Source organism: Triticum urartu, chromosome 5A (genome assembly GCF_056163025.1).
Source record: "Triticum urartu cultivar PI428250 chromosome 5A, HENAU_Tu73, whole genome shotgun sequence".
In the NCBI taxonomy this organism is placed as follows: Eukaryota; Viridiplantae; Streptophyta; class Magnoliopsida; order Poales; family Poaceae; genus Triticum; species Triticum urartu.
In genome coordinates, this window is record NC_141877.1 from 493,710,432 (window position 1) to 493,730,727 (window position 20,296).

General features: G+C 41.4%; 2 pseudogenes; one reads left to right on the forward strand and one right to left on the reverse strand.

Annotated features, from left to right (window-relative positions):
* Positions 1-6,667: 6,667 nt before the first annotated feature.
* LOC125531564 (DNA damage-binding protein cmr1-like) lies at positions 6,668-7,983 on the reverse strand (annotated as a pseudogene).
* Positions 7,984-8,319: 336 nt separating this feature from the next.
* On the forward strand, positions 8,320-9,596 carry LOC125531565 (uncharacterized; annotated as a pseudogene).
* Positions 9,597-20,296: the final 10,700 nt, after the last annotated feature.

Below are 20,296 nucleotides of genomic sequence, written 5' to 3' on the forward strand. Positions count from 1 at the left end.
GGTGATAGTCTCAAAGTAATTTTTATCAAATATCAATCTATATTTAAGCATCTTCTTTTTATCTTTAACAATAAAATCATGTGCTACCATACTCTTATAATATAGAAAAATAGGATGCAACAACTTCTCCTCTTTCTCATAATGCCTAATAGGTATGTTAAAATGTGCAGCAAGGCACGAGGCAAAGATGCCTCCAAAGACGGGACCCTTCGTACGGTTCAGACTTAACCGTTTAGCAACAATAGCGCCTAAACTGAAAGTAGTATCAAGAAACAAGGCATGGCGCGAAATAACAATATCAGGGGCACAAGGTTTTCACTGTTCCCACGACCAATTAAACATCTATTAGAGAATATTGCAAAGTAACGCAGAACAGGAAAATTTATGCTAGTGATTCTTGCATCGAAAACCTTCCTCGTTTCTCCTATAACAATCATATCAATAAACCCTTCCACATCATTACGATGTGCTTCCTCTATGCTGCCCGCAAAGGGTAACTTGCAAACCTCACAAAAATCATAAAGGGACATCTCCCTATACTCATCATATAAATAAAAAATCCACCGAAGGTGATGATATCCTAGCATGGAAATGAAATTTTTCCACAAAGATATTAATGAGGAGGAGATACTGTTCGCGCTGGTCATGGAGGAAGTCGATGAGGCCCGCATTCTTAGCCAAATAATAAAAATCATCATGAATCCCGGCTGCTCTCAAGAACTCATCACAAGGCCATTCACACGGACGAACTTCCGCGGTGCAAGGAAGATTATATTTGGGCTTCTTATTCTCTTCACTTTGTTTATCTGTCAACCTTCGGCTCGAAGAGCCCTTCAACAATCTTTTCATCATTTTATGAAAAATTCTGAAATTTTTAGCAACTCAAAATAAAAGTGAACCAAACTCAACAAAATTGATAGCAACTACTCCCACAAGTGCCTAGAGGCAATATCATGCATTAGAACTACTTGGGACCATATAAATGTGACATGCAAGCTCAAGAACAGGGTCACCTAAGCAGCAAAAATTTGCAATAAATAAAGCACTAGAACAAAAACTAATTGGACCATTGAAGGAGTCACATACCGAAGAACAATCCCCCAAAGCAGTTTTATGAATGGAGCTTTGAGCAAGGAGATCGAAAATGGCAGCAAGATGAGTTAGAACTCGGGTTTGAGCTGGTGGATGATTTTTCTGGAAGAAGACGAAGTGTGTGGGTTCAAGAATAAGTGAAGGGGGCCACGAGGGGCCCATGAGGCAGGGGCGTGCCCAAAGGGTGGGTGCGCCCTGCACCCTCGTGGCCAGGTGGCTGCTCCCCCTGATGTGTTCTCAGTGCCAATAATTCTCAAATATTTTAGAAAAAAAATCATATTTTAGTTTTGGGGCATTTGGGGAACTTTTATTTTCAAGGTATTTTTTATTGGAAGGATAATTCAAAAAACAGACAGAAAATATTAGTATTGCTTTATTTAATCTAAATAACAGAAAGTAAAAGGAGGGTACAGAGAGTTGTATTTTCTAACTTCATCTATCTTATTCTCATCAAAAAGGAATCCACTAACAAGGTTGATCAAGTCTTGTTAACAAACTCTTTCCGAATAACATGAAACCGGAGAATTTTTGAATAGCACTATGTTACCTCAACGGGGATATGCATGTCCCCCACAATAAGAATATCATATTTCTTCTTGACAGTAGGAATAGGAAATTCAAAACCTCCAATAGTAATTGTTGAAAATTTTCCAATAGAATAGATACTATGGACTTGAGGTTGTTTTCTCGGAAAGTGTACTGTATGCTCATTACCATTAACATGAAAAGTGACATTGCCTTTGTTGCAATCAATAATAGCCCCTGCAGTACTCAAAAAGGGCCTACCAAGGATAATCAACATACTATCGTCCTCAAGAATACCAAGAATAACAAAATCTGTTAAAATAGTAACGTTTGCAACCACAACAGGCACATCCTCAAAAATACCGACAGGTATAGCAGTTGATTTATCAGCCATTTGCAAAGATATTTTAGTAGGTGTCAACTTATTCAAATCAAGTCTACGATATAAAGAGAGATGCATAACACTAACACCGCCTCCAAGATCACATAAAGCAGTTTTAATATAATTTGTTTTAATGGAGCATGGTATAGTTGGTACTCCTGGGTCTCCTAGTTTCTTAGGTATTCCACCTTTAAAATTATAATTGGCAAGAATGGTGGAAATTTCAGCTTCCGATATCTTTCTTTTATTTGTAACAATATCTTTCATATACTTAGCATAAGGATTCATTTTAAGCATATTAGTCAAACGCATACGCAAAAAGATATGTCTAATCATTTCAACAAAGCGCTCAAAATCCTCATCATCCTTTTTCTTAGATGGTTTAGGAGGAAAATGCATGGGTTTCTAAACCCATGGTTCTCTTTCTTTACCGTGCTTCCTAGCAACGAAGTCTCTCTTATCATAACGTTGATTCTTTGATTGTGGGTTATCAAGATCAACAGCAGGTTCAGTTTCTACATCATTGTTATTACTAGGTTGAGCATCAACATGAACATCATAATTAACATTATCACTAGGTTCAGGTTCATTACCAGATTGTGTTTCAACATCAGAAATAGAAATATCATTGGGATTATCAGCTGTGTTAATAACAGGTTCATTAAAAGCATGCAAGGTCCTATCATTTTCCTTTTTCTTCTCTTTAGAAAAACTAGGTGCATCAACATTAATTCTCTGAGAATCTTGCTCAATTCTCTTAAGGTGGCCCTCAGGATATAAAGATTCCTGAGTCATTCTACCTCCTCTAGTCACAACCTTAACAACATTATCATTATTCTTATTATTTAATGAGTAATGCTAGAATTAGATAAGGTTACGTAAATGTCTTACGTAAAAAGGAACGTGGTGAGGTGGGATTGGATGGATAGGGGCAGCAGGGGCCCACCCCGTTAAAATCAGGGGGGCAGAGAGTTTTAGTTAGGAAGCTTTCGTAAGTCTTCGTAGTGTGTTACGTAGATGTAGGATTATCGTTATTTAATTCATTGAGCAAATCATTTTGAGCCTTAAGCATTTGTTCTACTTAAGTGGTAACCATAGAAGCATGTTTACTAATGAGTTTAAGTTCACCTTTAACTCTCGACATATAATCACTGAAGTGTTCAATCATATAAGCATTACGTTTCAATTGTCTACCAACATAAACATTAAAATTTTCTTGTTTAACAATAAAATTATCAAACTCATCCAAGCATTGGCTAGCAGACTTATAACGAGGAATATCACCTTCATCAAATCTATAGAGAGAATTTACCTTACTACCTGTGTCGGGTTATCAAGACCATGCATTTCTTCAATAGGTGATAAATTCTTAACATTTTCAGCTTTAATACCTTTTGTTCATAGATTTCTTTGCCTCTTGCATATCTTCAGGACTGGGAAGTAGAATACCTTTTTCTTTGGAGTTAGCTTAGGAGTTGGTTCAAGAAGTGTCCAATTATTTTCATTAGTCGAGATATTATTCAATAGCAATTCAACTTGATCAACAGTTCTTTCCTTAAAAACACAACCAACACAACTATCCAGGTAGTCTCTGGAAGCATCGGTTAGTCCATTATAAAAGATATCAAGTATTTTATTTTTCTTAAGAGGATGATCAGGAAAGCATTAAGTAATCAGAGAAGTCTCTCCCAAGTTTGTGGGAGACTCTCTTCTACAATTTGCACAAAATTATATATTTTCCTTAAAGCAGCTTGTTTCTTATGAGCGGGGAAATATTTAGCAGAGAAGTAATAAATCATATCCTGGGAACTACGCACACAACCAGGATCAAGAGAATTAAACCATGTTTTAGCATCACTCTTTAATGAGAACGAAAATAATTTAAGGATAAAGTAATAGCGAGTTTTCTCATCATTAGTGAATAGGGTAGCTATATTATTCAATTTAGTAAGATGTGCCACAATAGTTTCAGATTCATAGCCATAAAAAGAATCAGATTCAACTAAAGTAATTAACTCAGAATCGACAGAGAAACCATAATCCTTATCTGAAATAAAGATAGATGAAGTAGCAAAAGCAGGGTCATATTTCATTTAGCATTCAAAGATTTTTCTTTTAGCTTAACTAATAATTTCTTAAGATCATATCTATCATTGCAAGCAAGAAAGTCTCTAGCAGTTTCTTCATGCATAACATAACCCTCATGTACAACAGGCAATTCATATCTAGGGGGAGAATCTTCATCATCACTTTCATCAATATTATCAGATTCAATAATTTTATTCTCTCTAGCCCTAGGAAGTTGTTCATCAAGAAATTCACCTAGTGGCATAGTAGTATCAAGCATAGAAGTAGTTTCATCATAAATATCACGCATAGCAGAAGTGGCATCATCAATAACATGCGACATATCAGAATCAATAGTAGCAGTAGGTGTCGCAAATTTATTCAAAACAGAAGGTGAATCAAGTGCAAAGCTAGATGGCAATTCCTTACCTCCCATCGTAGTTGAAGGAAAAATCTTAGTTCTTTCGTCTTTCAAATTCGTTATAGTGATCAACAGATATAAATCCCAATGACTCAAAAAATAGAACTATGCTCCCCGGTAACGGCGCTAGAAAATAATCTTGATAACCCACAAGTATATGGGATCGCAACAGTTTTCGAGGGTAGAGTATTCAACCCAAATTTATTGATTCGACACAAGGGGAGCCAAAAAATATTCTCAAGTATTAACAATTGAGTTGCCAATTCAACCGCACCTGAAAGAATTAATATTCGCAGCAAAGTATTTAGTAACAAAGTAATAAGATAGTAGCGTTAACGGTGGCAAAAGAAAAGTAATGAAGGAGAGATCAATATATGAAAAACTCGTAGGCATTGGATCAATTAACGGATCATAACACATAATAGGTGACTATTAACTTGCAAGATAGGATCAAGAACTCACATATATTCATGAAAACATAATAAGTTCAAATCTGAAATCCTGGCACTCGGACCCTAGTGACAAGCATTAAGCATAGTAAAGTCATAATAACATCAATCTCAAAACATAATGAATACTAGGGATCAAATCGTAACAAAACTAAATCGATTACATGATAAATCTCATCCAACCCATCACCGTCTAGCAAGCCTATGATGGAATTACTCGCGCACGACAGTGAGCATCATGAAATTGATGATGGAGGAAGGTTGATGATGACGATGACGACAGATTCCCCTCTTCGAAGCCCCGAATGGACTCTAGATCAACCCTCCCAAGAGATATTAGGGCTTGGCGGCGGCTCTGTATCATAAAACGCGATGAATCCTTCTCCCTGATTTTTTTTCTCCCCGAACGTGAATATATGGAGTTAGGATGGACGTCGGTGGAGCATCAGGGGGCCCACGAGGCAGGGGACAGGGTGTGGGCCTCCTGGTCTTGATGCTTTCGCCAGTATTTTTTATATATTCCAAAAATATTCTCCGTTGATTTTCAGGTCATTCTGAGAACTTTTATTTCTGCACAAAAATAACATCATGGCAATTCTGCTGAAAACTGCGTCAGTCCGGATTAGTTCCTTTTAAATCATGCAAGTTAGAGTCCAAAATAAGGGGAAAATTGTTTGGAAAATTAGATACGATAAAGACTAACTGAAGCCGATCGAGGAAACAACGGGAATCCCCCGAAAAACCCTGCAACCAAACGAGGCCTGATTGATGCAGAGGTCGGGGGTTGTCCTCCTTTTCCAAAAGGAAAAGGTAGAAGCACATTGGCAAAGATGCTTTTTTGTTTGGAGGGATAAGCCCCTTAATTTTCTTTCTTTTTTTGTTCCTCCAGCTTCTACATTTTATTGGTAAAAAATTATTTATACGTAAATATGAAGTGACATTGCATCCACCGAAGATGGAGGGAGTATCAACTATACTTAATTCCTGGTTCTAAGCATATATTTAATTGCTACCAAAAGATATATATATATATATATATATATATATATATAATTTCAAAATAAGGTAGAACCAAATACTAACTAAGTAATCTATAGATTACTGTCAAACAATCAAGGAATAATTAACAAATATATTAAAATCAATTAGCTTGTCTGTACAACAAAGTAGAAGACAAATCTTGATCAGAGGAGCAGTCGATGACATGCCAATGGCTTCTTGGGGCAATCAGCTTCACGACATACAACGAGTTAGCAGGTTCACTTGCACTAAATTGCAAGCAATCAACAATACAATCTGATCATGATACCACACCAAGTCGGTGATAGCATTGCCATATTAGGAGATCAGCAATACTTGTATTTGCATGTGCAATGATACTAACATGTACTGTGACAACACTGTGAATACAGTTTTATATCGGCGTCATGAGATTCTATTCCTCGTATCACAACATTCAGTAGGTCCACCATCTTAAATATCAAATGGTAGAATGATACTTACTACTCCCTCTCTCCCATAATACAAGACGTTTTGCATGTTAACATAGCTTGAAAAAACGTCTTACATTATAGGACAGAGGGAGTACTAAATATTATACATTTCTTGGGCCCGATGTAAAGGAAGATTAGGTGTTACAATTACCAAAAATACAGATAATCTTCCAAGCATGACATGGTAACAACAAAGCCAAGAACAATTCACAAGTCAGCTACCAGAAATCTTTTTGATTTAAGTTTTGGTCCAAAGGAACACCTTGCTGTTGGAGCTTGAATAGGCAAGATAGCCAACTTTATATGGGTGTGCAGAAAACTGGTGTGGAACGGATGTCACGTGTTCACTCCTAAGACATGAGTTGTTCTGAACCGAGAGGCCACTGTCATTGACATCAACTGAGATAATGTCTATTCCCTTGCTCATGTTTCTAGCATATAGGTCGGTGTCGTTCCAGCCCCAGATAACCCTCCAATCATTGAATCTTATTCGATCAATTACATTAACTAATAGTATTCATTTAAGATCATAGAAATAGGTGAGACAAGCTGTCGTACTTGGATTTAGAAGGCCAACTGCCTTTCTGATTATTATACTCCACAGTATGCGACTTTTCAAAGTCATACATGCTAAATACCTGGACAGTACCAAAAATGCTGGAGTTGGATAAAATGAGAATAACATTATTTGAAAGGAAATAATCTAGAAAAATTGATTTATCATACAGATGTCAGTAACAATGCAGAATATTTTAATTCTGAAGCTCGACACTACTAATGCTAAGAGATGAAAATACCCGCGCAATGTTTGCCAGAATATTGGGTGAAAAGTCACAACATAACAGAAACTATTTAAAATGCTATGAAGTTATATTGATCTGCCAATCAAAAATCTAGCGATATATTCACACAACTCGCGAAAAGTCTAACAGTAACTTACACTTATTGAGTCAAGCCATGACATAACGATGGTTCAAGAAACATGTTTCTTAAATCAAAGAGTGAGGAGAACCTTCTAAGCAAGTTGTAGGGTAGGAAAATGGTCAGAAATAAAGTACCTTGTTACTGCTAACATGCGGCCACTAGGTGAGAAATAAGCTGGCTGAGCAGATTTGTTAACTTTGAAAACCTTCAGGCTATCTCGCTCCTTAATTTTTATATTTCTCACATCCCATATACAGGCTGTTTGATCCGCTGAACTGGTAGCAAGCATATGTGGCTTCTCCAAATGAAAATCTATTAAGTTGATTCCCTCCTCATGCACATCCCATGTAGTTAACATCTTACCCACACGCTCATCGAAAAGTGCCAAGCCACCCTTTCCATCACCAAAATGTAGGCATATGACACTTTTGTGCTAGACAAAGCGAATAAATAGGCCACTCCCACAAATGGACCATACTGTACTTCTCCTCCTCAGAGTCCATCTCCTCAGAGTCCATAAGACAAATTTCACCCTAATGACTAGAGCTGTAAACCTGTAGCCAAGTAAATGAAATTCACCACAAAATAGAATTATAATTGATAGAGAACGTTCGATGAGATATAGAACATCTAAATAACTATTTGCGCACTAGAAATGGGATAAATCCAACCTAATTTAGCTACCTTGAATATGATTAGCAGATGCACCTATTGGATGACTCTAACAAGGAGTCCTAGAATTAAGTATCAAATTCTTTTAGATGATGGAAGCTTTTGAATTATTTCGGCTGTATCTCCTTGGTGTGGCCTAAGTTTCAAGAAAAGCTTCCATCATCTAAAATAATTTGATACTTAATTTTGGGACTCCTCGTTAGAGTCATCCAATAGGTGCATTTGCTAATCAAGGTCAAGGTAGCTAAATTAGGTTGAATTTATCCCATTTCCAGTGTGCAGATAGTTATTTAGATGTTGTATATCTCATCGAACGTTCTATATCAATTATAATTCTATTTTGTGGTGTATTTCATTTACTTGGCTACAGGTTTACAGCTCTATCCCTCAGGGTGAAATTTGTTTTATGGATTCTAAGGAGGAGAAATACAGTATGGTCCATTTGTGAGAGTGGCATGTTTATTCGCTTTGTCAAGCACAAAAGTGTCATACGCCTATATTTTGGTGATGGAAAGGGTGGCTTGACACTTTTCGATGAGCCCGTGGTTAAGGTGTTAACTACATGGGATGTGCATGAGGAGGGAATCAACTCAATAAATTTTCATCTAGAGAAGCCACATATGCTTGCTACCAGTTCAACGAATCAAACAGCCTGTATACGGGATGTGAGAAATATAAAAACGAAGGAGCCAGATAGCCTATAGGTTTTCAAAGTTAACAAATTTGCTCAGCCAACTTATTTCTCACCTAGTGGCCGCATGTTAGCAGTAACAAGGTACTTTATTTCTGACCATCTTCCTACCCTTCAACTTGCTTAGAAGGTTCCCCCTCTTTGATTTAAGAAACATGTTTCTTAAACCACCACTATGTCATGGCTAGACTCAATAAATGTAAGTTACTGTTAGACTTTTCGCGAGTTGTGCAAATATATCGCTAGATTTTTGATTGGCAGATCAACATAACTTGATAGCACTTTAAATAGTTTCTGTTATGTTGTGACTTTTCACCCAATATTCTGGCAACATTGCGCGGGTATTTTCATCTCTTAGCATTAGTAGTGCCGAGCTTCAGAATTAAAATATTCTGCACTGTTACTGACATTTGGATGATAAATCTGTTTTTCTAGATTATTACCTTTCAAATGATGTTATTCTCATTGTATCCAGCTCCAACATTTGTGGTACTGTCTGAGTATTTGGTATGGATAACTTTGAAAAGTCGCATACTATGGAGTATAATAACCAGAAAGGCAGATGGCCTTCTAAATCCAAGTATGACAGCTCGTCTCACCTATTTCTGTGATCTTAAATAAATACTATTTGTTAATATAATTAATCAAATAAGATTCAATAGTTGAAGGGTTATCTGGGGGCTGGAATGACACCGACCTATATGCTGAAAACATGAGCAAGGGAATAGACATTATCTCAGTTGATGTCAATGACAGTGGCCTCTCGGCTCAGAACAGCTCATGTCTTAGGAGTGAACACATGACATCCGTTCCACATCAGTTTTCTGCACACCCATATAAAGTTGGCTATTCCACATCAGTTTTCTGCACACCCATATAAAGTTGGCTATCCTACCTGATCAAGCTCCAACCGCAAAGTGTTTCTTTGGACGAGAACTTAAATCAAAAAGATTTCTAGTAGCTGACTTGTGAACTGTTCCTGGCTTTGTTGTTACCAAGTCATGCTTGGAAGATTATTTGTATTTTTGGTAATTGTAACACCTATTCTTCGTTTACATCCTCCCTAAGAAATGTATAATATTTACTACTCCCTCTGTCCCATAATGTAAGACGTTTTTTCAAGCTATGTTAACATGCAAAAACGTCTTGCATTATGGGACAGAGGGAGTAGTAAGTATCATTCTACCATTTGATATTTAAGATGGTGGACCTGCTGAATGTTGTGCTACGAGCAATAGAATCTCGTGACGTCGATATAAAACCGTATTCACAATGTTGTCACAGTACATGTTAGTATCATTGCACATGCAAATACAAATATTGCTGATCTCTTAATATGGCAATGATATAACCGACCTGGTGTGGTATCATGATCAGAGTGTATTGCTGATTGCCCCAAGAAGCCATTGGCATGTCACCGACTGCTCCTCTGATCAACATTTGTCTTCTACTTTGTTTTACAGACAAGCTGATTGATTTTAATAGATTTGTTAATTATTCCTTGATTGTTTGACAGTAATCTATAGATTACTTAGTTAGTATTTGGTTTACCTTTGGAATCATATATATTTTGGGTAGCAATTAAATATATGCTTAGAACCAGGAATTAAGTATAGTTGATACTCCCTCCATCTTCGGTGTATGCAATGTCACTTCATATTTACGTCTAAATAAATTTTTACCAATAAAATATAGACGCTGGAGCAACAAAAAAAGAAACAAAAGTAACGGGCTCATCCCTCCAAACAAAAAAGCATCTTCGCCCATGTGCTTCTACTTTTTACTTTTGGAAAAGGAGGATAGCTCCCGGCCTCTGCATCAATCAGGCCTCGTTTGGTTGCAGGGTTTCCCGGGGGGATCCCCGCTGTTTCCCCAGGCCAGAGAACCACGGGCCGAGTTGGCCCAGGAAAATCGAGCTGGTCATTTGGACCGCATCGTTCTCGGGGTAACCCTGGTCGACCCACGTCCTTTCCACGGGGAGGAAACCCACGGCTCGAGCGAGACGAGCGAACGGCGGTGCCGTTGACCAAGATCCAGCGCCACCGACTACCTCCGAGCTCCTTCGCCGGCGATAGAAGCGACGCCCCCGACCCCCCTCCCTTCGGTGCTGAGGATCCAAGCTCCGACTCTCCAGCGACGGCAACAGACCGCGTCTGTCACTGTTCTCCTTCCCCGGATCTCCCCTGCCCCCAAGCTCCGATCCCTTCCGGCGACGACGACAACGACGGTTTCGCGGACGTATTCATCTAATCTGATTCATGCCTTCACCATCCCTGATCTTGAACCACCAATTCCATAAGTGCATGTATTTTTCTTGTGTAGCTGCTCTGCACTCGTTGTAGAGCATAGCTTGCATCAGTATTTTTTTTTACCTATTTTGACCTCTCGTTCTGAAATACATCTAGCAGGTGCGGCCAGTACTCTGTTATTTTTCTACAGATAGCTGTATATTTCATTTACTTGGCTATAGGTTTTACTCGTGGCATTTTGTTGTCGGCTTTATAGTAACAAACTCTTGATTATATTGTTATCATGTCTATTACTTGGGGCTAATTAGAGTATATTGATGCATAAGCATCTAGTACAACTGAAAAGTGCAAAGTTGATTTGGAGTCGGGAAGAAAACAATCAACAATCTTGAAAGGATCCACGACATACAGCATCAAAGAACAAAACTTCAGAGGCCTTATCAGAATCACTAGTAAACAGAGTCTGTTCACATACAGCAAGCAGAGTGCTGAATCTGATCACATACTGGCTTACGTAAATTTAATAGTCCGGTAGTGTGGCAATTCAAACAAGGAACTTGAATTATTTCAAGCAATGCTCCTGGATTATGTAGTGAGCAAATATCTTGTTATTATAGCCTGCATGCCACTATCTGTTTTCATTCTGGAATCATGATGCATGGTTTAATTTGCTGGGACCGTGGGACATGAAACTGAACAAAATAAGTGCAAGTGTATCTAGTAATCATATCTAAAGCAAGTGATCACCAGACATATCAATTCCGAGGGTATCTACTAATCACCAGTCTATCACCACAACAATACATGATACGATTCCCAAGCAGTTTGGTATGAGGCATGATAGAACAAAGACCATGGAGAGGAGGATGCGGAGCTGACAGACCATGGGTTGGCACAGGAGTCTTCAACAACTCGATCTGCTGTCCGAATCTGGTCAGTGACTGGAGGGAGGCGTGGTGCTGAACAATGGGGTGGGGTTAGGGTTAGGGTTCAAGCAGAACAAATGTATCAGAGAGGGGGGAGAAGAGAGGTGGAGGGAACTTACCAGGAGTTGAGATCTCGACGACGGCACTGTGGTCACCGGAAGCGGCACGACATCGAACGAGGGAAGAAGCATCGTGAAATCCTAAGTACAGGGGCTGAGGGATGAGGTGTCGAGGAAGGAGCTATTCACCAGCGAGGGGTGCGTCGCCGGCGGCCGAGAGCCTGGATTCATAGCGGCGGTGGTGGTTGATGGGAGATCTGGCGACGGTGGCGGGGGGCATCTGGGAGGGTGAGGGAAGGGAGACGAGTGCGTCGGGACGAGGGGAGTGGCTGAAATCGGCGAGAATGACGGGTGAGAGCATCTCCAATAGCATGTGTATATTTGGACATCTATATATTCATGGACACCACTAACATCTGGACGGCAGGAAATTAGCAATAGATCCGCACGATCGGTCTTCATCTCCACCTCGCTTCCGTGACTAGAGTATGCACCTCACTAATCATGCATGCAGTGCAAATTCCATCTAAAACACTAATCATGCATGCAGTGCAAATTCCATCTAAAACAGAAAAGCTTATGTCATCAAAGATTCCATCTAAATATATATATTCAAAATATTTTGTAGCTCAAACCGTCGTTTTGATTAAAAAACTGTTTTCACAAAAAAGATTCGTCGCGACGAGACCTTCAAAACTAGATCTCATATTGGTATGTTTCGACATTTTTTCGGATCGAAAGTTACCATACCCAGACTAAGTAAGTTACCACATATATGTTACCATCTTATTTATATAGGAATTACCGAAGCATAAAAAGTCGTCCTCCAATTCTCCCCTATGCAAATGATTTAGAAGTCCGAAAAGTTGATGTCATCCTTGATTCCCCCTTATTTTCAAACTTCAAAATATTTTGTAGCTCAAACCTTCAGTCCGATCAAAAAGTTGTTTTCACATAAAAAACACGCCGCGAAGAGAGCATCGAAACTAGATCCTATGTTGATATGTTCCGACGACTTTTATTTTGGATCAAAAGTTACCAGTTCTGGGCTAAGTAATTTATCACACATGTGCTACATATGTTACCACGTTGTTTAAACAGATATTACCAGGGCATAAACCTTCTAACCTTCTTATCAGCTCGGGTTAAAGTTACCGTGATGATTGTGCATGTGTTAGCACGTATACGATGCGTATAGTACCAAAAAATTTACACGAAAGTTGTCGGGGTATGTTATTAAACAACTCCCTCGCCAAAGGTATCAGAACCAAGGCATATAAGTTATCAGGTCTGAGATGTGTGAGTTGTTATGATATTCACACAAAAGTTAACGAGGGGATGGGATATTTGATCAACCCCTCCCCCATGCCAAATTTATCAGGACTGAGGTACACAAGTTATCACGTCTGTGATATGTGAGTTACCATGCTATTCACATAAAAGTTACCAGGGGGGTATTTCATCACCCCCCCACACACATACCCCATGCCAAAGTTATCAGGACCGGGATACATAAATTATCAGGTGTGCGACGTGTGAGTTACCATGCTATTCACACAAAAGTTAACGGTGATATATTTCATCAACCACCCCTCCCCCTCCCCCTCCCACAGGCGGCAAAGTTACCAGAACCGGGGTACATAAATTATCAGGTTTGCGATGAGCGAGTTACCGTGCTATTAACATTAAAGTTGTCATGGGTACATTTTATCACCCCCTCGTCAAAGTTATCAGCACCGAGGCACATAAGTTATGACCACCCTTTGCCTTTGCGGTGCCGGCCCCACTTGGTGTTCAAAATTGCCGTGATTTTTTTACCTAAGTTATCATGTCTGCAGTGTGTCTATTACCATCCTACTTATACAAAAGTTATCAGGGAGGCGCATTCAACAGATATTTTCCGCAGGTTAAAACTTCCGCAGTTTTTGTATCTAAGTTACCACGTCCATGGTACGTATATTCCAATGCCATTTTACACAAAAGTTACCGGTGGTATGTTTTCCAACAACTCCCGCCTCTCGTTGAAAACTTACTGTGGTGTTTGTACCTAAGTTATCAGGTCAGTAGTGTGTCTACTGTCACCCTTTTACACAGAAGTTATCGGGGTATGTGTATTCAACAACTTTTTACCTAGGAAAACGTTATCATAATGTTTGTACCTAAGTTATCAGGTTTGCGGTATGTACATATGTTATTAGCTCCGGTGTGCATAAAAATTATCATGCAATTTGCACAAAAGTTATTGGGGGTGGGGGGCAATAAGTTGCCGATGGATTGTACATAGGTCATCTGCTATGGTGTGCATAAATTATTATATTATTTGTACATAAGTTATCGGGAGGTGGGGGTATAGACGGCTTATACAATAGATTGTCTTTCTAGCTGTCTATAACATTTGAAATGAGGAAAACTCCACAAATTCAGCTACTAATTATTCCAAATGCAGAACAATAAAGCAAGTAATTTGCAGAGACTCCTGCCACCATGCAGAGTGCTGGCTTCATTTCACGTGGTATCCACGTGTCACAGCCCTAGAATTTGATTGCAATTAGTATCATAAGCATCCATGCATCATGTCTATATTTGTTTGAAATTTGAAATGGGGATGACAAGCCCTAGCACTAAATGAAATGCAATTAGGATCAAAATAAAAATATTTTCAATGAACCCAGAATGCCCTTTAGAAAAGTTCATTATTTTTGATAAAGGTGAAAACCTCTGCCAAAAATGATGCACATATTTTTAGGTCATTCTGGATTTTTGAATAACCCATATTGTATTTGAATTGGGGCATTTAAATACTATTAATATTTTTAAAATGCTCCAATAATTCTGAAAATAGTTAAGGGCCTCTGTAATAATTCATTTAATGCCCACAATTATTTTCAGGATTTATTAAAATGATTTGGGTTATAAACTAAATCAAAACAAAATAACATCAATAGAAAACAGAAACAGAATTAGAAAGAGAGGAACCTACCTGGCAAAGCCCACCTGGCATGTTACTATAGTGGCCCAGCTCCTCCAACCGGCCCAGCCCAGCTGGCTAGTGCCAGTCGTCTTCAACCTCTGCCAGTAGGCAGAGGCGAAGGCGGGCACGGCGCGCGCTGAGGCCGCCACCTCCTCCCTGCCTACCTCACGTCCCTGAGGCTCTCTCCCAGCGCCATGGAGACGGCGACGCACCCCCAGGCCCTATCACTCCTCCCCCCGTGCTCATCCCCTCCCCTGCCCTCTCGCACGCACCCACCCGAGCGCAGCCGCCGCCGCTCGCCGTTGCTACGCCCACTGCCATCCCCTCGCCCCCTCGACGCAACCAGAAGCTTCACTGCAACGCCCGATGTCTCCAAGCTGGCGCGCTCGAGCCCGTACGCGCTGCATCGCCGGCATCGGCTTCATCTTCCTCCTCGGGCTCCGACGAACGCCATCGCCGCTCCGCCGTCTGCAGGCCTTCCCTGAGCCCCTCGAGCCTTCCGTCCGAAGCGCTGTGAGCTCCTGCGTCTAACCCCCCTCCTCCCGAGCTCGATTATGCCCCGTAGCCGTCGCCCCCTTGCCGACCGAATCGCGCTGCCGCCTGGCCTCGTCGCCGACGTGGCTCCGGTGACCAATTGGTATTGTGTGTGTGCCGTTGCGCTCGTAGCAACGCCTAGTGCCTCTCTAGCCTGCTACTTTTCTCGAACACAAGCCGCAGCACCAAACCCGCCACCACCCGAACTCCGGCCGCCGCCCAAGTGGTCGCCGCCGTCGACCCCGGCCTCCCTGCGCAGCTGCGAGCACCCCTGGATGCGGGCGAGCGAGGGCTTCCTCGCGGTGCCCGCAGCACGTCCAACTGCCGCCCGTAGCGTGTTCCCGAGCATCGTCGACGTGTTCGCGTGCTCGCCGACGTTCAACTCCGGCGTGCTGACTTGGCACCGTCGTTAGGGACTAATTACCCTGCTAATTAACCCCCTCTCTCACTGACATATGGGCCCCGTGCCCAAATTAACCCTGGGTTTATTCCCTGTTTATTTTAGATTAATCCAGTGGCCCCACGCGTCATCATTGACCCGGCTGACGTGGCCGTTGACCAGGCCCACATGTCAGCCACACTAGCCAGCTCTGTGAGACTGAGTAGTGGGTCCCAGCCGTCAGGTTTGACTCTGGGCGACCCTGTTGACCCGCTGACGTCATGCTTACGCATTACTGACACAGTTAATCATTTTCTAGATTAAAAATAATTCAGAAAATTCCAGAAATTAGTATAAACTTCTAAAATTCAGAGAAATTCAACCGTAACTCCAAATGAAATAAATTATATATGAAAAATGATCAGAAAAGTCCAAGGAATCTGAATATGGCATTTTCATGCATGTTTGAACAACTTAACCTCACTGTCTAGTCCAAAACAAGATAATGCACTATTTGAATTCATAGTTTGAATTTGAATTTGAACCTAGTGTTCAAACCAACTCCATTTAACTTGTTGCTAGTTGCATTAGCTCAATCAACATCATATTGCCATGTCATGATCATGCATCATATTGTTGCATCGCATTGATTGTGTTCTTCCTTGTTTGCCGGTAAATGTCCCCTCTCGGTAGACGCTGCTCCAACGCTGTGATCATTGACACTGATGAAGACTCAATGTTATCTTCAGAAGTGCCAGGCAAGCAAAAAAAATCCCTTGTTCCTTCCGATACAATTCCACTCTCTCGCCCCTGCTCTCTTTTACTGTATTAGGACAACAACGATTCAACTGTTACATGTTGTGGTAGTTGAACCCCTTTCCTCTGCATGACCTGTCATTGCCACAGTAAATAGATGAAACCCACTAGCATGAGTAGGAGTTGTTTGAGCCCTGATGTGCCTACTCGTTCATGCTTGTTTGTCATGCCTGCTATTGCATAGAGTTGTGTCAAGTCTGATTCATCGGGAATGAATCGGAGGTGTGTGAACATGTCCTACTGTGTGTGAGCTAAGTGTGTGAACACGTTTTGGTAAAGGTAGCGGTGAGAGGCCATGTAGGAGTACATGGTGGGTTGTCTCATTGAAACCGTCCTCAGGAACTGAGTTCTGTGTCTGTGATCCATGAACAGCTACTACCACTCATTGGGATCCTTAATTGATCCTCTCGGCTTCTTAATCACCCTAGTACTCTGTCCAGGAGTTGCAACTAGTTTCTGGTGTTTGTAGGTTATGTGTTGGCGGCCGTGCGTAGCGCTGACCCTAGGGGTGGGCTATGTTGCGGTAGATACACCGTGGCACGGTGTACCGGGCGCCCGTTTGGTGTCTCGGGAACCCTGTTCACATCGTTCGGGGCCGTATGTGGAAACCTCGGCCGGACTCCCTGCGGATGGAACCTGGATAGGCGATAAACCTGGACTAGAGACTTAAGTGCTTAGGTAGGCCGTGGCCGACACCCTCGCCAGGCTTCCGCTTGAAGGTTGCCGAGATACATGACGTGTATATGGTGGTAAGTGGTGGGAGCGTGTGTGAAGAAGTACACCCCTGCAGGGTTATCATTATCTATTCGAATAGCCGGATTCCTTGGATATGGAAACTTGGACCCCTTGCATAGTTCATAGACAAGTGAAAGTGGATACTCTAAAACTCGCAAGATAAGTGTGAGTGCTATGGATGGCCTTCTCATAGGGAGACGGGAGCGAATCCATAGTGGTGTATTGAATGGTGAATATGTGGACTTGTGTGCGCCACCCCAATAGAGTTGCTTGCAGTCGTAGTTCAGGTTAGCCACTGAGTCAAAGCTGGCTTGCTGCAGTTAAACTCCACCACCCCCTTTGTTGATACCGATGCATGTGTAGTTAGTTCTGATGTAAGTCTTGCTGAGTACAATTGTACTCACGTTTGCTTAATTTATGTTTTTGTAGAGAGGCTTCAATCTCGCTAGTAGTTCCGCGTGGACTTCGACGTTTAGCTTGATACCTCAGCTACGATCCTGTGTCCTCGGCAGGATCTGGTAGATAGTCAGGCTTCTCAGCCTTTTTCATTTGTAGATGTCTGTACTCAGACATGTTAAGCTTCCGCATGTGTTTGACTTGTATGCTCTGAATGTTGGGTCATGAGACCCATGTTTGTATTACCTCGCTCCTCGGAGCCTAATGAATAAATACTCTGAGTCGTAGAGTCTTATTGTGATGCCATGTTGTATTGCACATATTGAGCATATTGTGTGTATGATTGAAATGCTTGGTATGTGTGGGATCCGACAACCTAGTGGTTTATCCTTGGTAGCCTCTCTTATGGGGAAATGTAGTCTTGTGCTTCCATGAGCTATAGTAGTCCGCTATAGCCCGGTTCACCGGAGTCCTGCTAGCCCAGCACTACTGCTCCGGAACACTTGACTGGCCGGCATGTGATTCACTTCGTTCCTGTGTCTGTCCCTTCGGGGAAATGTCACGCGGTGACCTCCGAAGTCCTGTTAGCCCAGTGCTACAGCCCGGATTCGCACGCTGCTAACTGACATGCTCGATGTTGATTCATGTATGCCTGTCCCCGTAAGTTAGTGCCACTTTGGGTTCACGACTAGTCATGTCGGCCCGGGTTCTCTGTCATATGGATGCTAGCGACACTATCATATACGTGAGCCAAAAGGCGCAAACGGTCCCGGGCCATGGTAAGGCGACACCCGTGGGAATACCGTGTGTGAGGCCGCAAAGTGATATGAGGTGTTACCGGCTAGATCGATGTGACTTGGAATCGGGGTCCTGATAGCTTTGGTATCAGAGCCTGACTGCCTGTAGGATTACCAAGCCAAACTGGTCGAAGTCGAGTCTAGAAATGCTTTAGTTATGTAAGGGAATTGATTGTGGAAGGGAACGTAAGGATCTTTTTACTCCTTTACCCTATGCCCTTCTGATCTGAGTCAACCTCTTCTTTTCTATGGGGATTAAGAATTAGGCCCTCTCATCTATCTATCAGGATGACATGCTACTAATCCATAGACTTATAGAATTGATAGTTTCAAGCCTCAGTTCAGTTCCTACTACTTCCATATGTTCATAATTGGTCCCAGAACCTTGATATTGTGATGTTGAGTGGTTATGCCACCATTTTGCAGGATGTCTCAAATCATTTTGAGCATTTACAGCCGTTATGCTGTCCGAGTCATCCCAGGTTTCTAACTAGTCTAATGCATTTGCAAATTCCTTCTTCCGTTACCGATGTTCCTTTGGGCCAGTTTATCCACACTAATCGGTGAGTTGAGGTACTCTATTGCCTCGACATATATGTTGGAGCTATTACTATGACCCTAGGTGTTTTAGGGAGTCACCTAGTAATCTAGCCATGTTTTGTGTTCCGGTGTGATGATTCTGGCCACCATTCTCGGAAGCATTCCGTGATGCCATGTAGTGGTAGGTATTCTATTCATGGGTTCTTGAACCCGAGATTCACCCTACTTATCTCATGTTGATAGTGTTGCTAGTTCCTTTAGGATATTAGTAACCTTTGCCATAGTCCTTGAGGTTCGTGGTACATCCTTCTTCCAATTATCATGGACCATTCTTGGCAGGAGTTCTTTTGAACCAAAAGGTCACGACAGAGTGCTCCTGATGAGTTCCCCATTCTATATTATGACTCTACCAATCCTACCTCTCTGCATGGGTTATCCGGAGGAAATAACATGCTAATCCATGCATCCATAACTCAGAAAATTATATGTTCCTTGAGTGGTTCTTCTTCAGTTGTATCCCGACCATCCTCTATCAGTTGATAGCCAAGGGTACGTGTGCATTCGTGTTCATCGATGCCTAGTATTTTTGTGGTTCGTCAAGCCGTTCTATTTCAGAATGACTAGGAGAAACAAACTCCAGTACCCCATCCATATCCAGGATTGGGTCAAAGCAGTTGTATTCCGCAGATCAAAGTGCCAATCCAGCTTTTGATTATGTTCAACCCTTAAGTATTGCCCTCTTTATGTCAGGAATATCATAGGAATTGCACAACCTCCTATGAACTCTTGATACAATGATACTTCTCGCCATCATTATTCATTCCTCGGTTCCGTGTTGTTGTAACCGGAATGTCGACAAGTGAATTGTGATGTGTGAAATCAATACTCCGAGCAACTCGTTGCTTTGTAGTAAATGGACAATATTCTTATTCCTAGCGTGTTGGTTTTTGAGCTACCATTCTAAGATTGATCGTCCTACCTAGTCCATATCTCCGGGTGCACTCATCGACCAATGAGATAGGATTGTGACAATCCCTCGCTCCTTGATCATATCGTCTTGCCCTGAAAAGCAAGATTGTTCTCGAGCTTAATAACATATCGGTGGTTCGTGATTTTCCGAATATCTTCTCGGAAGTATTACCAGGTTGTTCCCTGATCGCTATGTTGAGTTCGTGATC